The 22,084-nt window shown below is 39.2% G+C and overlaps 1 protein-coding gene across 2 annotated transcripts in view; it reads left to right on the top strand.

Annotated features, from left to right (window-relative positions):
* The window catches only part of LOC135410013 (cytochrome c oxidase assembly factor 5), an 85,237-nt gene that overhangs the window by 36,797 nt on the left and 26,356 nt on the right, over window positions 1-22,084 (top strand). The window lies entirely within an intron of this gene.

The following is a 22,084-nucleotide window of genomic DNA, read 5'->3' as shown; positions in this document are numbered from 1 at the left end:
AGCAAATATTAGTATAGGGTATTCTATTTCAGAAGGCCTTTCATGGAGGGTTATTAGAATTGTTTTTCCCTAGAGAATTTAACATAAAATTAATGCTATTTTGGATTATAGCAATCACTGAAGTATTTTTATACTACCTGTCTTTATGGCTCTTGATGACTTATGTTTGTATCGGTGGTTTTGTATTTATAGCCAAATGAATGTGACTGTCATTTATTGAATAGTTCTTTGAAGAGTTCTGTATTGACTAGAATCAACCTCACAAGATTTGGATAGGAGATAAATGGATATCTTCCTTCCAAAACTAAGCATTATCCCAGAATTACTTAATAATACCTTGAAAGAAAACTTGTCCAATATTTAATGCACTAATTTAAGATTCAGTTCCCAAGACTTTCTGCATAATGTCAGGCAAGTAATGAATAAAATCATTACAGAGTGAGTGAGGTGGGACCTAGGAACTTGTGCTTCTAAGCCTCAGACTCAGTCTCCTTCATTCTTCCATTTGAAAGAAACCAAAACAACAAAACACAACCATCCAGACCCACTCCTCCCTGCCAAAAAAAACCAAAGTGGATGAGCTGTGGAAAGGAAAACTTGCCTTCCTCTGTTTTAGGTTAAAAACTGTGAGGTGATTTGGAGAACAGGTAGTGAGGATAACGTGGCCTGTTGTTTCCCTGATCTCTGGGTCCATGCTTTTTCTCTATCCTGACTCTGTCTCAGGTGCAAAATGTATGCCAACATACCTGTGCTTTTCTCCACCTAATCTCAGTGAGAAGGAAGCCTTGGGTCTCTGACCCAGATGAGACTGGAAAGGACAGCTGCAGCCCCCAGAGGTGCAGGGTGGCAGGACCTGTTGGCTATGACCACTGTGAACCTCATCAGGCAGCTGCAGGAGTAGCCATCAGTTCCAAACAGCTGAAACACATCACAGACAGAACTAGAAGAAGGTAGAAGTAGGGGAGAGCAGATTAGTATAAAATATATGTTTTATTGCCTTTATAATATAAAAGAGGATGTCAATAAACTTACCAGCTGTGCACATCACTTCTGCATAGCCGGAATTGTATGGTGACTTACATGGATCTGTTCAGGGGCAGAATGAATGTATGCCATACATTTGATGGGAAACTGAGCAGATGAACATAGGATATAGATATGAAAAAAATACCTTTAAGTAGCACAGTTACCATTGTTTTTTATTTAATCATAATACCTTAATACTGATCATGCTTCTCATACAGACACATAAACTTTGTTAGAGGTCAGTGAGACTCTAATGCCTTAAACCTGGTAATCAAATGATGCAGTGTCTTCAATTATTATCTGCCCAGTCTAATTCCCTTAAAATTCAAAGACTCAAAGTCCTTTCCAAAAACACTGTATGATGCCAACATCTGTAATATTCGATCTCACTTTAGGCACCAAGACATCCTAAGCAACAAGACCTTTTACCATACTAGAAAGTGAGAATAATCTAAAAATACATATAGCAATATATCAGTACATACTTATGGATTATACAAAACCAGATGAAACTGATTGAAAAAAACCCAAACAACAAAGCAACTCATCACAGCACTGATATATCACCTGGTCTTCCAACAGATACAGGGAAAAAGATGTCATAACTGGTGGGTCTTTTTGGGGCAGTCTGTATTTTTATATACCTGCCAAAAAAAAAAAATTATTTACTTAATAAGGGGATTCTGAATTTTTTTAATCGTTATTATTTTCATTGTTTTACTGTCTCTGTAGGTTTCCTGCTTTGTAGTTGTTCTCAGAATAAGACATAGAGTCTTTGACATTAAGATTTTTTGAAATCTCCTTAGAAACACTGAAGTGCTACTCCTAGTGAGCTTTTTCTGTGACCTAATTTTAGGAAAAATCCCAAATGATCTGAAGTCAATTAAGTTCTGAATGTCAAAATTTAGATTAATCATGAAAGAAACATATCCATTATCAACACATTTAATAAGCTTTTCCACCTTGGGCTCCCACTGGATACACAATCCAGCGTGTACGGTACCTTAGTCTTTGAACGGTCCCATTGATTATTTGGTGTCATTAACCTGGGGAATAATTTGCAGCGCACCATAAATATATAGGAACTTAAAAGTTGTGGGCTTGCTGATAACTCTTTCAGATTGGATTGTTATATAATGCATTTTGAAAGAAGAAATAAAGAATTTTGAGAGAAGAAAAATTGTTTAACCATGGCCTTTCTATTTATGAGATCTTTTACTGATCAACATACATTTGGAGACCCTCTTAGCATTTTGTGAAGTGCTCTATTGCACTGTACTAACAACGGGACTTTTTTTTTTGCATTGCAAAGGCAAAGAATGCCAAAAATAGGAATAAGAGAATGAGGCCCTTAAATGTGTCTAGATAGGCAGTTTCTTTTCATGGCCTTACTGATAAGGAACATATTGGAAGATGATTTCCCTGCTGAAAATAGGGACTGGTTAACTTGCAAAAGGGTACAGATGAACTGAGAAGATAAGAACAAAGCATTAGAAATCTGTTGTGCAAACAGAAATCTCATATTACAGCTGCTCTTTCTTTGTGTAAATGGGGAGTAAATTTTATAAGAAATGCTGCAGAATAGTCATCAAACTGTTCAGCTTTGCATTCAGTTTTACTGGTTTTTAATTTGGTTTACCCAGTGCAGCAGATGGTACTGGGGAAACAATGAGTCTTTGCATCAACTTTCTCCACCATTGACAATTGTTCTTTCTGAGGCATTGAAGAACCTACCAGTCATACATCACCAGCACGAGATCTGCAAGTCCTGCATTGTGAAGACAAGAGGAGAAATTTCAGTCTGAAAATGTATAGAGTGTATTGAATGAGCAAAATGAGTGGATGTAGAGAATACCCATCAGAGTATATGATTTTGTTACACAATGTGAGGATCTGTGGTAAGTCAGGCAGTAACATGCTTGCCTCAAAATGAGTTTATACCCAGGACTGGGTGTCTCTTTTGTTAGGATTCACAGGTCAATTTTCAATTGAAACAATTGTGTGAGTGCAGAAAATGGGGCATGCTGATTTATAACAGAGAGGTAGTTGTGCATTGTAGAGAAAAATAAAGATTGTTTGGATTCGGAAAACTTGTGTCTATATTGATAGAACAAATTTTCATTTTCTTGGAAGCCTGGGGAGACTAGGTGTTTTCTGACATGCTTTTAGTTATCCAAACTGAACTCTGTGGTGTATATATAAGATTGGAGATTACAGATAATTCTGCACTTGCACTGTATTGGGTGTTTTCAGGAAAAAGCTGAGCTCTGAATATAAGGGGAATGAGACCTTGCACATGGTAGTTGCAAATGGTGCATCTGATTATCAGGTTTAATGTGTCATTAGGGTCTTGCTGACCTTTTCAATGCAAAACATGGACAGATGTTAGCATTAAAAAGAGAGCAGAAGTGGATAGCTGTGAGCAGGCTGGCTGCCAAAAGATCAGCTGACTCTATGCTGACATCAAGTGCAATCTGGAGAGTCCTTCTTACCCAAGCAAGCTTTCACATGCAGCAAATGTAAAATGCAGGAGCCACAGCAGTGTCTGTAAAATAGTCTCATATGGTCAGTACATCTTTGTTGCTATGAGATACATTGTCCTTGTCTTGTTTTGGCTGATTTCTCTGATCTTAGTCTTTCAGAGTCTGTTGTTTCATCTGCTGAGAACAGAGCATGAAGAGGAACTGGGCATTTAGGTTGTGTTTTGCATTTTCACTGGATGTGCAGGAACTCCTTCCCTGTGAGATCTGCATGCAGTGTGTTACAGGAAGATTCTCATTTTGTAGTCTCTTCCCAGTGCTGGCTATGTAGCTTTAGGTTGTTAGAAATAGAAAATATATTTTACGTGGGTCATAGCTATAGTAGTAACTTGAGGAGGTGGTCTCAGTGAAGAGATGTACTTGTGTGATGGAAATGGTTTCCCACATCCTCTTAAAAGTTGCTTTGCTAACTGCTTTTTAGAGGGGTGCAGGATGCTATCAAGACATTGATGGATGATGTAGTGGTGGTAAAAAGTTAAACTGCTGCAGTGTGTCTTCTTATTTATCTTCAGAAACCTTCAGATAACTCTGAGGAGTAAATGCATCCTCTTCCCTCCTCCCATACCTAATCACTAAAGCTCTGCTTTCATGTGTGGCTTCCTCTGTTCACTGTCTGTGCAGGATAAAGATTCTTGTTCTGATGCTTTTCCCAGTAGGAGTCTTAATTTTCCTGAGAGGCAAAATGCTGTTGTCATAGCATATCAAAATATTCATGAAAGGTAATTAGCTGGAAGAAAGGAACCTACAACTGAGATGCACCGAAAGGGAAGTCTGATGGTCAGGTGAGCAAGACACTGAAATCTGGTTCCTGAATTTAGCTTTGCTGTGGACATGGGTCAAGTCAGTTAGCTATGTTTGTAAGATAATGCAAAAAATATTTATCTTCTCAACTTTTTGCCTATATGTATTTTCAAAATACATACTCCTTCTGGAGTGGGTGTCTTCTACTCTGTGTGTGCTTCGTGCTCACCTCCATGCATGGCTGTTCCCTGGTGAGTACTGTAATGCCCGTGTCAACTGTAAACAGAATGTGAGTCTGTTCAGGAAATTAGCTCAGCTTTTTGTTTTGAAAATGTGTGTCAGTGCTCCTCAAAAATTAGTATCTGAAATCCCAGCTTTCCACACGGCTCAGAAAAACAAGGCTACAAAACATTAGAATGCAGCAGAGAATGTAGCTGTTGGAAAGATCACTGGAAGGCTCGGATGGTGAGGGCAGGAGGATACTGGCAGGGGTCCTCAGTCTGCTTCTGTTACTTTATTGCATTGGGAGCCAGCTCTGCCCTTGAAGAAAATGAATGCTTTTTTTTATTTTTTCCATTCCCTCCCCTCCCCAAGACATTGTAATCTAAGAAGAAAAAGGCTCAGGAATGAAAGTAGAGGTGGTTGTTCTCAGTAACAACAATCTGACTGGACTCTGAGCTTTCATGAGAAACCAGGTTAATAAGAAATCTGACAATCTGGAATAGGCTGTGGGAAACCATTTCCACCATTGCTGGCTTAATGATGACTTTTAAAAAAATTTCCAAACTAATTCCTGGAGACAGGAAGATGATGAGGAGGAAAAAGGTTCTTGAGTCTAGTACCATTTTCAATAGGTACTGTAAAAAGGCCTTTCCTTTCTTATTTCCGAAAGGAGAAAAGGTAAAAACTATCTGTAGTCCTTAAGGAGTATATAATAGTCTACACTGCTTCTTAATGCAGAATCTCTTACAGCAGTGGTTAGTTTAGAAGGCTGTACTAAATTTCTGTTCAAGATTTCATCCCACATCTGTGTATCTTTACCTCTGTTGGGGTAAGAAGCTTCAGATTTTCCCACGTTTTAACACACGGTCCAAACCATTTCAACTGCAGAAGGTCCAGCGAAGATGACTGATCAAGTAGGCAATAGGAAACTGCTGCCTAGAGCAGCTAAATCACTTCTGATTTGTAGATAGGGTCATTTGCAGGTAAGGCAAGTATGTGCATTATACACAGTGTGTGCTCACTTTTGGTGTGTTTTATCACTTTGAGGCCTTTAACAGCTCTTTTCTTTGAGTCAGTTGTCATGCACATCTATGCTCTTAAATGGACAGCAGCACAAAATTGAATGTAGTTATACAATTTCATGCCATCCATTTTAAACCAGACAAAACCCACAACCACACACCCCCAAAAGGAAAAAAACTCCATCCTCCAAATCCCCAGATATTTGAAGTATGATCCAATTTTGCCTTCAGTTTTATCTTCTCTGGCTGTGTAACAGAGGCCATTTGGACCATGGCCTTGCTGTTAGTTTTCCTGTTTAAAATCTCAGGGGTCTTGGTTTGGTTTTTTGTTGCTGCTGTTGTGTTTTTTGTGTTTTGTTTTTTTTTTTTCTCTGACATGCTGTGGTTTTTAGCATTCTTCTGCCTATTCAGGCATTTAACACACAAAAATAAAGCCTCAAAAGCTTGACAGGAGCAAAGGTTACTGTCATTAGTAAATTGGGAAAAAGGGTGGGATTCAACAGAAGATTTTCCAAGTGATAGCATGCTAATATTTTTAGGGGAAAAGAGTTTAATTCAGTGTACCTTCACAGATACCAGATATTCTTTATCCCCTTTGTTTATGTTATCTCCGTTAGCATGCTTCAAGGATTGTTTTGCTCAGCTTGATTCTTTCTCATCTCTTGATCCCTGCCAAGGCAGTGTTCTTGGCTGCTTTGAGATACATGGAGTAAACATTCACCATCAATAGCACGAAGTTTGTTCAGTGGTTTTAACAACCAGATTCAGTACTGAAGAGTGCTGTGCAGATACCTGTATTGAGCTGGCGTACCTTTCATTTGATTGGGCCTTGCAGAAGAAGGAATTCTTTAAAATGAAAAAAACCCCAAAGAACCATGAAAGTCATGCTTTGATATTAGCCTTTGCATGAGAAATCTCAACACAAATCTGTTTATCTGGGTGATAGCCAACTGGATATTTGCTAAGTATGAGGAAAGATGTTCTGCTGTAAATGCTTTGACATAAACCAAGTGCTATTTTCCCAAACTGTCTGGGATGTTTATATGAATGACTGTTAATCAGGTCTGTGGATTTTAATGGCATTGTTCCTTGGGCCAGCAGCTTCTTTTGACAATACTTGCTCGATTCATCCCACCCTGATTTGTTTCCATGTGGTTGACGTGGTGGCTTCATCTGCCTTTGTGGAAGTCTAGATCTGTTCAACACTGCAACTGCTGTGCCTTTCAGAAATACTTGTGATCAGTGCAGCATAGCATGTCAACACTGTCCAGTATTCAGTGCCTAACTTTGGCTTCATGATGCCTGTTTCTCAGTGTTTTGTGGTAGGGAGGCTGGCAGGCCTGTGAAATAGGTAATCAAAATGCTTCTTTGACTAGGTGATCAGTACCTAGTGACAGGGATAGCTGTGGGGGGAGGCTGCCGGAACTCAGCCCTGAACCCAAATGTGCTGCTCCTGTCTGTAATGTAGCTATTCTCTTCTCCTGTAGGCTCTAATCCCTGCTAAACTGGGGTCAGGCGCACAGGGTTTCTGCTTGTGTGCATTCCAGAGTCCTTCCTACAGTTCTTTCATCTCACTGCATTTGAGACCAAATTTGCCCTCTCCAGAGTACTTGATGAAATCAGAGACACTTTGCTATAAAGTTGTCATGATACATGGATATTGCCCAGACTGAATAATTTTGTTTTAGAATCTTTCCTGGGGTTTTTGAGTTCTTCTCTTAGTCTTGATGTGAGGTGTGAGCATACAAGTATCTTGTAGTAGCACATCACCTTACATGCCATGGTATCGACTTGGTTTGCAGAGCAAGCTTTTGCATTCATGATAAATATATTTGTGGTGAAGAAAGAAACAGAATTGCTATTCTAGGGGAAAAAGACAAACCACAAAATCCAAACCAAACCTCCCCCCCCATCCCTGATTATGTAGAGGATGAAATTAAACTCGCTGCTGAAAGAATAAGCTGGGGCAGTCTGCAGGCACACACAGATACACAGGCAGACAGTGAGTGTCTGCGCGACAGAAAGGGACCAAGAGGGAGCCTTGAAACTTAAACTCCTCCTGCAGCTCTGCATCTGCTCTGAGTCACTGGTATGACTCACACTGACAGTGTTCACGTTAGCTAGCGTTCAGATGGAGCAGCTCTGGCAACAGAAGAAGCAGGTTATATTATTGATTACCTGCTGCAGCAGACAGTTGCACCAAGATTTTTTTTTACGAGTGCAGATGACAGACAGGAGGCTATGCTGAGCACCGTTATTGTTACTGTTGTTTTCATAAGGTAAGAATTCCTGTTTATTTACTAGAAAAATACATAAAAGGGAATTTGGAGCTCGTAAAGTCTGAATTTCTGCTGCTGTTATTCTCAGAGGATGCTGATCTTCGGAGCTGCGTTACTGCAAAGCTTTGTCTCGACTGTTTGCTGTGCCATATGGAGAATCATATGGCTAATGGGCAGCATGAGTCCTAGGAAACAAAATAACTATCTTCTCATTCATTGATGTTATGTAAGGCATGGCAGCCATGTTAAGGACAGAAGACCTCTTTTGAAGAAACAGTGCTGCTAGATGGTAGGGCAAGGGAAACAATTAGTTTTTAAGCAGCTCTCTGTTCTTTGGAGAGCACTGCAGTTCTCTAGTTCTTGCTTAAAGCTGCATTTACTGACTTCCAAATTTCTGTGTCACTAGAATAAAAATCAGTGGCATTACAAGTAGCAAAACAATTGTTTACCTTTAGAATCACGGTGTTGTTTTGCCTTCAGCAATCAGGCTGAGACTGTGCATGTGATCCGTGCAGTGCCTGGATGTAAATAGTTTCTTCGAATACTGTAAATGATACATCCAGATATTGAGGTAGTTTTCATCTTGTGCCTCTAAAAGCTCATATATATATATATATATATATATATATATATATATATATATACATATATATATATACACACACACGTGTGCCCTGTTCTTACAATTCGTTATATGCAAAAAGTAGGACATATTCTAGTTTTCTAGTTAGTGTTGACATGTGCAGAGTGGATAAAACATTTGTTTGTAGTGGCCTTACTGCTGTTTTATTCACTCTGATGCTGTAATTTTAATGTAGTTTTGACTGGTATTGCTTATTATTCTCGTGTAGAATTCACTGAGTCTCGAGCCTTTGCTGTATTCCCCACAAGAAATTTTTATAAGTTAGGGATTCTGATTTTGAACTGCAATAGTGAATTTATCTTAATTTCTTCTTTCTTTCCTTTTTACTTCCCCCCCATTTATTTTGGGTTTGGAAGGCAGTGTCCTTTGAAAGTGCATGTTACAGTGAGATTGGCAGCTGCTTTTAGTAACAAAGGAGCCTATTATCTTGTGTGTTATTTTCAGAATGAGAGAATGAGGGTATTTTCAAAACCCAATCATTTACTAGCTTACTTTCAGGTACTTGAAACTATCACTAATTTCCTTGTAGAATTTACATAAAAATGACCACTATTTTCTCATCTCAAAAAAATTGGTGCTGTAGTAAGGGCATTTAAAAATGACAGCATGCTTTAGGTTCTTCTGTTTGTTAATTTATAGCATTTGCTGATGCACGGTGTTTTCATTGCTATGAATTAACTAGATTTGATGTTACTTTCTATTTTAAAATATATTAGGTTTCTTAATAAAATGTAAAGTAAGGTTTGTTAGTGCATTTGTAGTATCTTCATACTTCTTGTGACGTCCAACTTGGAAAACTATAGTGTGAGAGAAGCTTTTCAAGCAAAGGCACTCAGGGACACCCACCTCCCAGAGCAACATTTTGGTGACTAATTTTAATTATTTATGTTTCTGATATAAAATATTTCTCACGTTACAGCATTATAAATACAAGCTAGTTTTAACAATATTAGGCTTTATTTTGGGACTGTTCACTAACAAACTTCTGGTACATGACAGTCTTTCCTTCCCCTTCCAAAACCAAATAAGTAGAAATAAAAGTCTTTGCAGTCTTAATTTTTGCCCTGATTTGTGTCTGAATTGTTTTCCAGGATTCTGTTGGAGTTGTGTTTGCCTTCATGATTGCCTTTAAGCATATATGAATTTACAGTACGAATTCTGTATTATGTCAAAAGAGAACAAATAATTTATTTTAATAAAACTCAATTATATTCAGTTAAGTTTACGTAATTTCTTTATTAATGCTTTGGGGGTGCAGTTAAATAATTAACAGTTAATGTTTTTTAAAAGACATTTGAAAAACATGCTTAACATCTAAAGACCAGGATGACAGCCCCTGAGTCAACACAACCCTGAAGACATCCTCTCCCTCGTACTTGTCCATAAACTCTTTGTGCAAGAGTTGCCTGCCAGAGAGAACTCCCTCTGATTCATGTCGTTCTCATGCTGCCTGCTATGTCCCTCTGTCTGCTGCTGGAATGCCATTAAGTGGAAAAGAACGTCACCTGAAGGAAGAACATCAGCTGAAAAAAAGAACAAAAAGTCCAATCTTGCAAGATAGCTAGACAGTTGGAGAAGTTCTGGGAAGAACTAAGGCAATTTTAGTAGTGATTGTTGTGATACTGTATCAATAATTATATGCCTTCTTTGGGATATATTAACAAGTTACAACTGAAAACATAAATATCCAAGGTAGGAGTGATTTGTGCAGGGAAGTGATCATATCTGTGTTAAGTGCAAAGAAACCAGATACGTCTGATCCTTCTATGCTGGGACTTTGTAGTTAAGTATAAGAGGTGTTGTCGAAGCCTGCCCTCTAGGCCCTCTGAAAGTTAGTTTTTGTTACCTTAAGTTGGCTTTGCATCAGACTGCAAAGGTAACAAATGCCAGAAGCTATGGGGATTATTTCACTGGTACTTTTGACAGGACTTGAACTGTGAGAGTTCATGATCTCCTTGGCCTTTCTTTTCTGTGAAGCCAAGATCCCAGCTTACTGTTCTTCACTCCCGTTCCTTGCCTACAGGATATCATGGCTGTTTTTCTCATCTCTGCATGTCTCTACAGAGCCATGTTTTGTTATCTCTGCCCTTGCTAAAGCTTTTTTGAACTTCCTGCCGAAATTTAAGCCCCCTTTTTGATTCTCACTTTAAGGTCCTCTGGTGTAACCTGTTTAATGATTCTCTCCCCTTGGTAGTTTTTCCACGTAGGCAAGCCTTAAATGATGCAAAGCTTATGAAATTCAGCTCTTCCCTTTTGCCCCTGTGCTGCTTGTGTCACAAACAACAGGGTGGGGTGTTCAGCTGTCCTTTATTTGTTTTTTTTTCCTTTGTAAAACCTGCTGCTTTTTTTTCTGTGGCTTATTTTGTGGCCATGCCCTAACCTTGTTATTCTGAGCCCTTCATCAGCCTTCCTGGCACTTGGGAAGCAACGCTGCTGGATTAACTCTGATCTCTTACATGTTCTGCTTTCTCAGTCCTTGGGCAGAAGTTTCAAAACGGACAGTGGCATCGTCCTTGGGCATGTTGTTCTACCTCTCCCCGCCGTGACAGGCGGAAATGACTCTGCAGGAAACACAGCTGTTGCTGTGGGTAGAAAGTGGAGAAATGAGGGGCATAGAGAAAATAAATAAAGCATTTCTACAAAATTCTTGAAGCTCTGAGACCTCTAATGAGGGGAAGCACTTACTCTCTTGTTTTACACAAAAGCGACATCAGCAATGATTTATAAGTAGCCTTGCTAAATGGCTGGTGAAGAACTTAGGGGAAATCCAATCTTGTAATAGAAATGAACTTGTATGAGTAATCTTTAATATGGGTGATTTTTTTTTTGTATTACAATTTAGCCTAATGATCAACCCAAACCATACCACTGCTGTATTAAATGCTCTGTTTTACACAGAGTAAAAGGTGGTCCATGCACTGAATAAGGATTTATATTCTTTTCCCACAAAAAAAAAGGTTGTGATATTTTCTATAGTGATTTGCTATTTGACATTAGACTTCCTGAAAAAGGACACTGCAGTATATGAAAAAACAGCAGTATATTAGTGTTTGTGTGGTACATCCTTGTCACAGAATAGAACAGAACAGCATTTCTGTTTTCAAAGTGGAATTTGAAATGGAGGGAGGGAAAAAGTCTGTATGAGTTGATTCTTTTTTTTTGTTTCTTTTTTTTGCATGTTAGAAATAAGCCCATGTAAACTGGAGTAATACTAGAATAAAATCCTTGGACGTGAACAGTATGAATAGCACTGTTTGCAATTCTGAACCATCTTCTTTGTTGGAGAATTCTTTTTATTTGCATAATTTTTAGAGATGACAATTTTTACTTCAGTTACTTTGGGGATCTTGTAAATGTGTGTGTGTCTAGAGGGCATCCCTTTGGTCCCTTTTCCTGTTCTGTGAAGAACAGGAATCTTGTTTAGATTACATTTGTTGCCTGGTTTTACAGAGGAGGGGGAAAGAACTGTTAAATCTTTGTTTCTACTGTGTCCTGAAAAGCTCCTCACTTAGTCCTGGAGCAGTTCAAGCAGGGGGACACAGAGAGGTGGTGAGCATCCTATTTGCCCTGGAAGGCAACTGTTAGAGGGGCTCTCACCTCATTGCATTGCATGAGCTTTTGTATCACACAGAAAAAGTCACAGTCTCAATTTTTATCTGTTGAAACCTTTGTGTATTAAGCATGTGCTAGTTTAAATTAAGAGTGAAGGGTACAGCCTATACTCTGAATATAGCAATGATGGTCCTTTCATTTGCCTTCAGGGTCTGAGTTTCCACTTGACCAGTCCTTCATGACTATAGTCTCCCTGCCCTGCTCTGGAGTCAGAGCCAGTGTAAGGATCAGAATAGTTCATTTTGCTCTGGTTAAATGAGATTATAGGCAGGGTTATGTTATTTCTGTGCAGAATTCTCCTGGTATTTTATAGGGACACAAAAATCTAGGATTAGCTCAGTTTTCATCTCAGTTTGATGCTTTGCTTTTTAAAGCAGCAGAGTACCTCTGATTCTGCTGTATTAACTTAAATACATGACAGTGAATTCGTAGGTTTGATGTCTCACATAACTGTGAATTGACCTTCTGTGTTCAGGTGAAACACAATTTAAAAGCAGCAGGTTCATGATCCTTAATTCAAATTTACTCTTTAGATAAATAGTTGCTAGTGTCAGATGGCAAAGCAGCTACAGGCAGAAGTGAATAACAGAGTATGTTAATTTCTGCAGGTTATTTGGGCAGCAAATCTGCTTTAAAAACAAAAAAAAGAAGAAGACAGCATTACAATATTTTGGATTGTACTAAAAAGCCAATAACTTCATCAGGTTTCCTGTGTGTGATGGGTGAATGTATTATAAGTCCCAGATTCATAAAATAGAAACTACTATAAAAGATTTCTTCTGTCTCATTTCAGAAATAGACACTAATAGTCCGACTTCAAAGCAAAAGATTAATTTTTTTCCCTGGCATCGATGTTATTTCTGTCAAGCAGCTGCGAGGGTTTCTCCTGAGAACATATGGACCAGCATGGTAAAATATTGATTTGTTTCATGCACATAGAAGGACGTGAAATAAATAATACCATGCTGACAGTGTCTTCTGTTGCTTCAGGAAAGCTTTCAGGAAGAGCTCTTTTGAGCTCTGTATGATAGCATGGAGGATTTGTATGAAAAGGATTGTGTCACAAATATTCCTATCACTAAATAACGTGGCTGTAAATACATGACATAAAAATGCATGCAGCTAAGCTGGCTAGAGTGAGGTCTTTCTGTCATAAGCCCCTTGAATGTGGGTGTCTGGGAAAAGTTCATCAAATTATTCTCTGTTCCTTAGCTAAGCAGATGACTTTCAATTTTGGTAAACAGGAGGTAGTGAGTAATAGGAAGAATGTGGCCTTTGTGGTTTTGCCTACATAAGAAAGATTTCTTATCATTGTCCCATTGCTTTGTAGATTCTGATGAAAACATGGTATGAAAAACATTGATCCTTCTTACAGGATAGTGATTTTATGCAGAAAAGTTGCGTGGAAAAGTGGCTGCTCTTTTGCTGGTACATATGCAGTGAGGCAGACTTGCAAACTAGACCAGAAATGGACTTCATAAAGAAAGACTAATGGTGAATTAGACAGGATTCTCTTGGCTGCTCTCCTATGAATTCTGCAGTTCAGCTCAGGAATAGAAGGGAACTGGGACAAGTTTGATGTCAAATGTATGAATTTCAGAGAAATTGCTTGTTGTCTTAAAAAGTAACTTGAGAGTGTTTATGTTTGCAGATTGGTCATTTTTAGAATTTAAAAACTAGTGTAGGAATTTATACATTATGTAATTTACTTTTTCCCAACACTAGGTATTGCTTATTACTGAGCAGAAGCAAATTAAATGAAGTTTTAGTTGTAAGTTTGTCTTGAAGTGATATGGTGTCTTACAGAGGCTCCTGTGAGAAATCCTACAGGGCTTTGTCATCTTTACTGAATTTTTACAATCAGTTTATCTACAGCACTTTCACTAAAATACATGTTAACTAGAAATATCCACTTAAGAATGTAGGCAATGTTATAAATTTAGGTAAGAAGTGGGAGTTGAATTGAAGGGAGTTGTGTGGACAGCATTTAATCCATGCTTCGATGGTGGTCTCTGGAGTGAAACCTGTGGTCTCTGGAGTGAAACCACCACTACCATTGCAGGAGGTGCTCAATAGGCTTATTTTGATGAGCTCCACAAAGCCATGACTGGAGGGATCAGAGTGAAATACAGTCAGAATTGTCTCCCGTGGCACAAGGTTAATTTGTCACATTTAGTGCTATATGATGAAATTACATCCTTTATTGTTGCCTGCTTTTTACTGACATCTTTTGGGATTGAATACTCATGAGTATTACTGCCTTTTGAAGACACCGTGTCATTTCACTGCATGGGCATATGGAAAGGGATGAGCACCTTCAAGGTACAGAGAGCAATGAGAGGGGGAACCTGGTTGGGCACATGGAAGGATAAACTTCCATTTGCACAGAGAGAGCATGAAGGAAACAGCTGCCTTTGTGCTTGGAAGTGAGGGGAGCCTGCCAGCGTCTGTGTGTGTGTGAACCGAGGAAGGGAGGGGCTTGGCTTCAACACCCATAGTGTCTCAGTTTTTACTTCATTGTAAATGCTTTGACCTTTTTGTGAGGTGTGAGTATTTCTTAATAGCTCAAGAAGAACTAAATGTTCTTTCCTGTGCTCATTGTGGGATTTATATTTCAGATATGTAGACATCACAGCCTTTAATTTAATGGAAAGTCAAAACGTAACACGAGGCCACTGGTAAGATTTTATTGAGGGACAAAAAAATTTGACATGTGGAAGAATATTCTCTTTAAAAAAACAGTGGTGTCTTTAAATAGCAATTTTACATAAAATTTAGAAGAAAGACAAATGGAGGCCAGATCTTACCAGTGAAGATCTGCTTAGATGGTGTTATATTTGTGATGAGGAGACAAGAACATGTCTCAAGAATTTGACTCAATTTGTGTGAAGATTTTGATACCCCTTGCTATCGTGAGCAAGACATCCAGGATAAATGGGAAGAGCCGTTTCTTCCTAGCACAGTGCTGTATTGTCACCAGCAATATTTACAGACATCTAAAAGGCTTCTTTGAAGGGATATGTTAAATAGGCATTTGGGAGGGCTGTGGTAGCTGATGACGAATGTTTGCAATATTTATTTTTTGAAAGTATGACATCTTTCCCAACTTCCCTACAACTTGCACTTCTCCCCCCCCGTTCCTTTGTGATTCATATTTCTAAGACTCAAGAAAACAGTGTCTTCACACTAATTTTGTGACTATTTATATGCAAAAATTAATAATGCTACCTAGATTACCCCATATCGTGCTGCACGTTTCATGGCTGGAGTGCCCAATGTTGCCATTTACATCAGCTTTCAAGTTGCATTTAGGGGTTCATAAAATATGTCTGCATTACAAGGTCAGTGCAGTAAAGAAAACCTCTGCTAATGGCAATGACATCTCAGCAATTTGTGTAAAACTGAACACCCTCAGAAAATTATCATTTGGTTACACTGCATGAAGATAATTTTCAGCCATTGCTACTTGAATGTTTAATTTTACAATGGAATATTATCTAGCCTGAAAACATTGCCTCCCACGAGAAAAAAACCTGAAGACAGGCATGTGGACATTTGGTAACTAAGTAAAACGTCTCTTACTGTGACACTGATAAAACAAATGAAAGAAGGGAGTGAGAGTTTTAGATACTGGACATAATTAATTTACTGTAAACAGTATTAAAAACTATTCAAGTTGATGCACCATGGTCCTGGACTGTCACGTCATCTTTTCTGCATAAGCAGGTAGTAGGTAATTGGATTGATACTGCTTGTAATATCAAACCATGGCTTCTCTTTAGTATGTAAAATAGAATATGAAATACAGGATCCACTTGTTCAAACCAGTTTGACCTTGAGACTGTCTCTTTTAATCTTCTTTTCCTGTTTTCCCATTTCAAAGGACTGCACTCTTTATCTAGACTGATTTGTGGAGGTGCGTATGTGACAGTGGTGAGGAACAGACCTCATGTTGAGGCGTGCTGTGGGTTCTGACTCTATATTTGTTCAACCTGGGGAGGTATTGCTGTGTACTATGGTTTTCTTTCCATGAAAATCAGGTGCAGAGCAATGTAAATTGTACCTGTGTTTCTGCCCAGCAAGAAGTTGTGACTCATTCAGGAACACATCCCAGCATTAGGAATGTTAAAGCACTGATGTGATCAGTGATAGTCGCAGATGTGTGTTGTCTTTCTTCACAACCAGGAGGTGAAAATAGATAAAACTTTAATGTTGTTTAAGTACAGGTTGCATACATAATGCAAACAAATCTGAAGTAATTCTGGGGAAGTCAGATCAAGACAAGGCAAGTGTCCTCTTTTTGTGCAAGGCATATTTAGATATAATGGTGATAGCATCTTGTGTAAGTCAGTACTGCAAAAAGAGTTGCCAAATTGATCATAATGATAATTTGCTGAGAATAAAGTGAGTTTGTGTTCTTTAAAATCCTGAAGACTGTTATTTCAAAATGGGGAATGAGGAAAAACTTCAGGAAATCATATATAGTTTTTAAAGAGTTTTATTTGCCACAAGGCAAAGGAGAAGATCAGACAGAGCACAGCAGGATACACCATATATTCTGCTTTCTGTCTGCTTGTGACTTGTAGCAGGGGTCATAGCTATTTTGACCTAGAAAAAGAACATGCTTTCTGGGTTTGTAGGCTGATTATTGGAAACATGAGCCTTTAAAATACATTTACAGGAAATGTCTTCTGGGTTATGTTGGGCCTGACCGCTTGCTTTGAATGAGCATTAGTTTGCAGCTCTATGGTCGTGTGGTTCATTCTCAGCTGCTTGTCTGCTGCAGAGGTTCTTGCTCCTCACATCTGAACAGTCCTTCCCCATCTTGGTTCTATCTCTTTTTTTTTTTTTTTTTAAGAAGTTGAGGTCATACCAACATGCCAACTTGTGCCATTTTGGTGACAGACAGGAGGAGGGGAAAAGTTAGGACAAGCAATGGGAGACAATAGCTTAGACTGGCTCAGCTCTCATGGAAATAGCATATCTGTTGGAGTGTACTTGGATAAAAGCTATCAAAGCTAGGCTCTGGTCAAAGTAGCTCTGTTTTTCTGTGCTTAACTAATAGACAAAATCAAACCTGGTGTCATGGGTTGCAGGTACACTTCAGAAATGTTACCACCACGTTTAATTGCAATGGAAAAGGATTAATTGTTCCTTCCTTCTTGGAATGATTTAGCTGCTGTCCAGTGAGTCAGAAAGAGGGAAGAGGGGAGGCTGGAGGAGAAAGTGAGGGATTTCCAGTGGGAGCATGTATACTCCCTGTTATGTTTGTTTTTTATAACACTTTGATGTTCCTCCACAGAAAATAGTGTTACATGCTTCACTTTCTGCAGTATTTTGGAATAATGGTGTGGCAGATTTGATTGAGAACTGGTGTTCTCCTCAGTTTGTGTGGTAACCCTTGTTGCAAGTACAGACAATTGGGGAGGAAAAAAAATCTCACTGTATATCATTTCCTTACAGCGAAGGATCTGAGTGGCTTTTAAAATCTAGCAGTGAGCACTTAAGGTTTGAACTACCATCACCACTTGATTGCAGAACAATTTCTGTATGGTTCTAATTAAGCCAAAGCATGCTGCAGTCTTTAATAAAATCCTTTTTTTTCTTGTCATGATCTCTTAATGCAAAAGGCCAGAGGCAGGACACGTCAAGAAGATGGTGCTTTGGTGTGGTCTGCAGCAGTGAATTACCAGACTCTGCTGTGGTTTTGCTGCTGTTACAGGACAGTGTAATGTTAAAACTCTACAACATAAGGTGAGAAAGGGGGCCTTGAGTTGGTGCACAGTTAGAACTGTTCATATACAAGTGCCATTGGAGTCTCTGGGCATCTCCTACCTGGGCAGGTACTCCTGGTCTTCAGTTCAGTTGTTATGGCTAAAGCTAGCAGTTTGATGGTTCTTGATCAGGTACCAAAGCGCAACAGAATTGGAGTGCCATTAAAATATGTAGAAATGTAGTTGAAGAACCAAAGTTGCTTTTAGAATGGGGTGCAGAGCAGGAGGGCATCTGCAGGAGGGCAGAACTTGCAGAGATAATCAGTAGGGAGGTCTTGCCTGCTCTGCAGAAGTTGCAATATCTTTTTAAAAATCTTACTGATGGGCTGCTTTTAAAAGACATCACTAATCTCAGTGCAAATGTTCTGCAAAATGGGTGTGACTTCCTGAGGGTAGTGAGCAAGGTATGAATATAACTTGGCAGCAGAGAAACTTGATGTCATTACTAGGTCACATTGTGCCTGTTTTACAGATATGTGAACTGAGCCACAGAGTTGAAAGGGATTTGCCTGTGGCCATAGAACTAGTCATTTTTTGTCATAGTGTTGTAAATAGAGTTTTTAGATTCCTTTATCATTTCCGCCATGTTATTTTCTTAATTTTAAATGAAATGAATAATAACTGACCAGATTTAAGTATTTATATTAGATGTCCTGAAGGTGAATGATTGTACAGTATATTACAGGATTATAATGTAGCAGGTCCTTGATCTTGTGACTGTGGCTGGCAATGGCTTGCCTTGTGAGTAGCTTTCGTGGTGTCTGGGAGCTTTCACAGTACGTGCCTTGCTTTTAGAATGGAAAAATAAAAAAAATAACTATACTAAATAAATGCAGTCGAAATTATAAAGGATACCAAATTGGAACTTTGTGTTCCTGCACTGAATTTACCAAAATAATAATGATTTATTATAGCATATGAATTCTTTGCTGAAAATTTGCATATCACATTTAACCCTGAAAAGAGCTCCACATAATGTCAAGTGTCTCTGTCCTCGTTGAGGGACTCTTCAAAAGCCAGGGTAAGTAAAATGCTTTGTAACTTCTCATCTAAACTGACAGTCGTATAAATGAACCTCAAGTTTATTCTGCCTTCACCTTGGACAATGAAGAGAGCAAAACTTGAGCTGTTTTATAGGCCACTTCTATGAAGAAGTATAATTTTGTAAGAAATTTTAGATGGTTTGCTGCTGAGTTCAAGGAAGCATAGGACTGGATGGAGTTTCCTGAGTTATTGAGTCTAGTTTTAGCAGTGACATAAATCTTCTGTTTGTACTCAAATTAACTCTAGCATGCTGGAACATCAGAACCATGCTTGATTCAGCGGATAGTGGACGTCCTGAATGTTGCTCTGCCCTAATTGCCCAGGAACTGTCACGTCTCAACATCGACACTGCTGCTCTCAGTGAAGTTCGCCTTCACGAGGAAGGCAGCCTCAGAGAACATGGTGCCGGTTACACACTCTTTTGGTCAGGTAAACCCACAACCGAAAAGCATCTCTCAGGAGTCGGCTTCATGATAAAAAGCTCTATTGTTCATAAACTCAAAAATCTGCTGACAGGTCATTCTGACCGCATTATCTCTCTATGCCTTCCACTAAACAACAAGCAACACGTTGTCCTCTTTAGTATATATGCCCCAACTCTCCCAACTGACCCTGCTGAAAAAGATAAATTTTACACCAACCTGCGCCACCTTACCCAGAAGGTTCCTGCAGATGATAAGATCATTATCCTTGGTGATTTCAATGCCAGAGTAGGAAGGAATTTTGAAGCATGGAAAGGTATATTAGGCAAGCATGGTGTTGGAAGCCGCAACGATAATGGTCGACTTCTGCTAGAATTCTGTGCGGAGCAACAGCTTGCCATCACTAATACTATCTTTCAGCAGAAAAATAGTCTGAAGACAACCTGGATGCACCCCAGATCTAAGCATTGGCACCTCATCGATTAGTCTTGGTGTGACAGAGAGATGTCTGCGATGTCCACCATACCTGCGTGATGCCCAGCGCAGAATGCCAAACAGACCACCAGCTTGTGAGCTGTAAACTTAACCTCAATCTTAAATTCAAACCTAAAAGGGGCAGTATCCCAAGGAGAAGACTCCAAGTTAACAATCTCCAATCAGCCACAGTGAGAAACAAATTCCAGGCCAATCTTCAAACCAGGCTCAATAACCATTCCACAGAATCTACAGATACCTCTCCTGTAACACTTTGACACCATATTAAAAGCAGCATCCTGCAATCCTCTGAAGAAACCTTAGGGTTCTCCCTCAAGAAGAACAAGGACTAGTTCCATGAAAACAATCAAGAGATCCAGGAATTGTTGAGGAAGAAGAGAAGCGCCCACCAAGCACACCTTGCACTGCCATCCTGTCACGTAAGAAAAGCAGCCTTTCGTCTCTCGTGCAGCAAGCTCCAACAGAAACTCCGTGACATCCAGAACAAGTGGTGGATCAGTCTAGCTGAAAAAACACAACTATGCGCAGACATGGGTGATCACAGAGGATTCTGTGAAGCCCTGAAAACAGCATACGGGCCTACATACCAGGTACAAAGCCCTCTACTCAGCGTTGATGGTCAAACGCTTCTGACAGACAAAACCTCCATTCTGAATTGATGGTCTGAACACTTTCAGACTCTCTTCAGTACTAGCCATGTAGTCCAAGACTCAGCTATTCAGTCCATCACACAACAACGGGTGAAGTATGAATTGGATACTGCCCCCACTTTAGGAGAAACCCTCAAGGCCATACAGCAGGTGAAAATTGGCAAGGCAGCTGGGATTGATGGAATTCTACCTGAAGTCTGAAAGCATGGGGGTCATGCACTCCATGCTAAATTTCACAAGTTTGTACTGCGCTGTTGGGAACTAGGTGAACTACCATCAGACCTTTGTGATGCAGTACTGGTTCTTCTTTAGTATTGATTTTCCAGTTATTCACACAACAGTGTAACTGATTTTATTTACACGCAGCACTCTAAACTGAGGAATTGCATTTTAATTACTGCATCATAAATCTGAACACTGCTTTATGTATAAATTTTCACTGAATTTAATGTTTTAAGGAGTGTTCTGCTTATGACTATCAGTGCATTTTTCTGTAAATTAAAGCTTTAGCTTTCTTAATCTTACTGTATGTATTTATATATTTGCCTCATCTACACATTTTACTAGAGAAACATCCTCTCTACATAGGAACCTGTTGCCTTGTCACAGTTTTGTGGTACCACAGTCAGATTTCTAACATGCTCTGTTGAAGCAAAATGGCAGATATTTCAGTTTGAAAATCATACTTCTTGCCCTGGAGAGCATACTAGCTGAAAAGTTTGTGTTTCAGCCTTAAGATAAAAAATTTGATCCATGGAGTTATTTGCTACCTCCCCGATAGAGAGTTAATGTTTTTATTCTATAATTCTGAGTGTAAATAGAGAGGTGGAGGTGTGAAACTGAATGACCAATTTGTGTGGTGCGTCAGTTGTGCAGTTAAGTAATTACTTATAAATCATTGTTTTCTTTCTGTAATACTTTTGGAAGCATGAAACGTTACTACTGGTTCCAGCTTCATGACATTAGAAAAAAAAAGAACTAAAAACTGATATATCTGAGGTATGGTATGATATGTCTGGGATCTAGCCCAGACTGCATTAGAAGAAGCCTGTCTCTTTTTTGCCTTCAAGTTAAAACACTGAGAAGGTGAGCTAGTGTATTCAACTGGTTGCTGTCTTGGACTGTCCTGTAGCCCAGCCAGTCACTCATCAGATTCATCCATACTTAGCTCTCCAGTTTGCTCCCACATCCTGATCTGCCACATTTTTTTATACTACGTGTTACTTTACTTCTGGATTTGCTTTTGTAGTGACTAAGTAGGTAGAGATAATTCATCCCATGGGCTGTTCCCCATGTGGACAGCACTGTGCTGGTTTTGTCTGTGTGCCTCACTCTTCATCCCAACAGGTTTTGTACTTTCCAACACCCCAATTGCCTTCATGCCTTCTGCTCCTAATTTACCCCTAAAAAGCACTGTACTGTTGGGTTGCAGCATGGCACTTGCATCATTTCAGAAAGTGTAAAACTGAAAATTTGGAGCAGTACCCTTCCAAAATAATGATCATGTCTTAAGATCACCATGGGGGCTGAGAACAGACCGTAAGTGAAATGTTAGGATAGGGGCAGCTGTTTTAGGCAGAACAGAAATTTCACTTTCAAATTTATTGTTATGTT

The sequence above is a fragment of the Pseudopipra pipra genome, chromosome 2 (genome assembly GCF_036250125.1).
Source record: "Pseudopipra pipra isolate bDixPip1 chromosome 2, bDixPip1.hap1, whole genome shotgun sequence".
Classification (NCBI taxonomy): Eukaryota; Metazoa; Chordata; class Aves; order Passeriformes; family Pipridae; genus Pseudopipra; species Pseudopipra pipra.
This window is presented reverse-complemented; position numbering and strand designations above follow the sequence as displayed.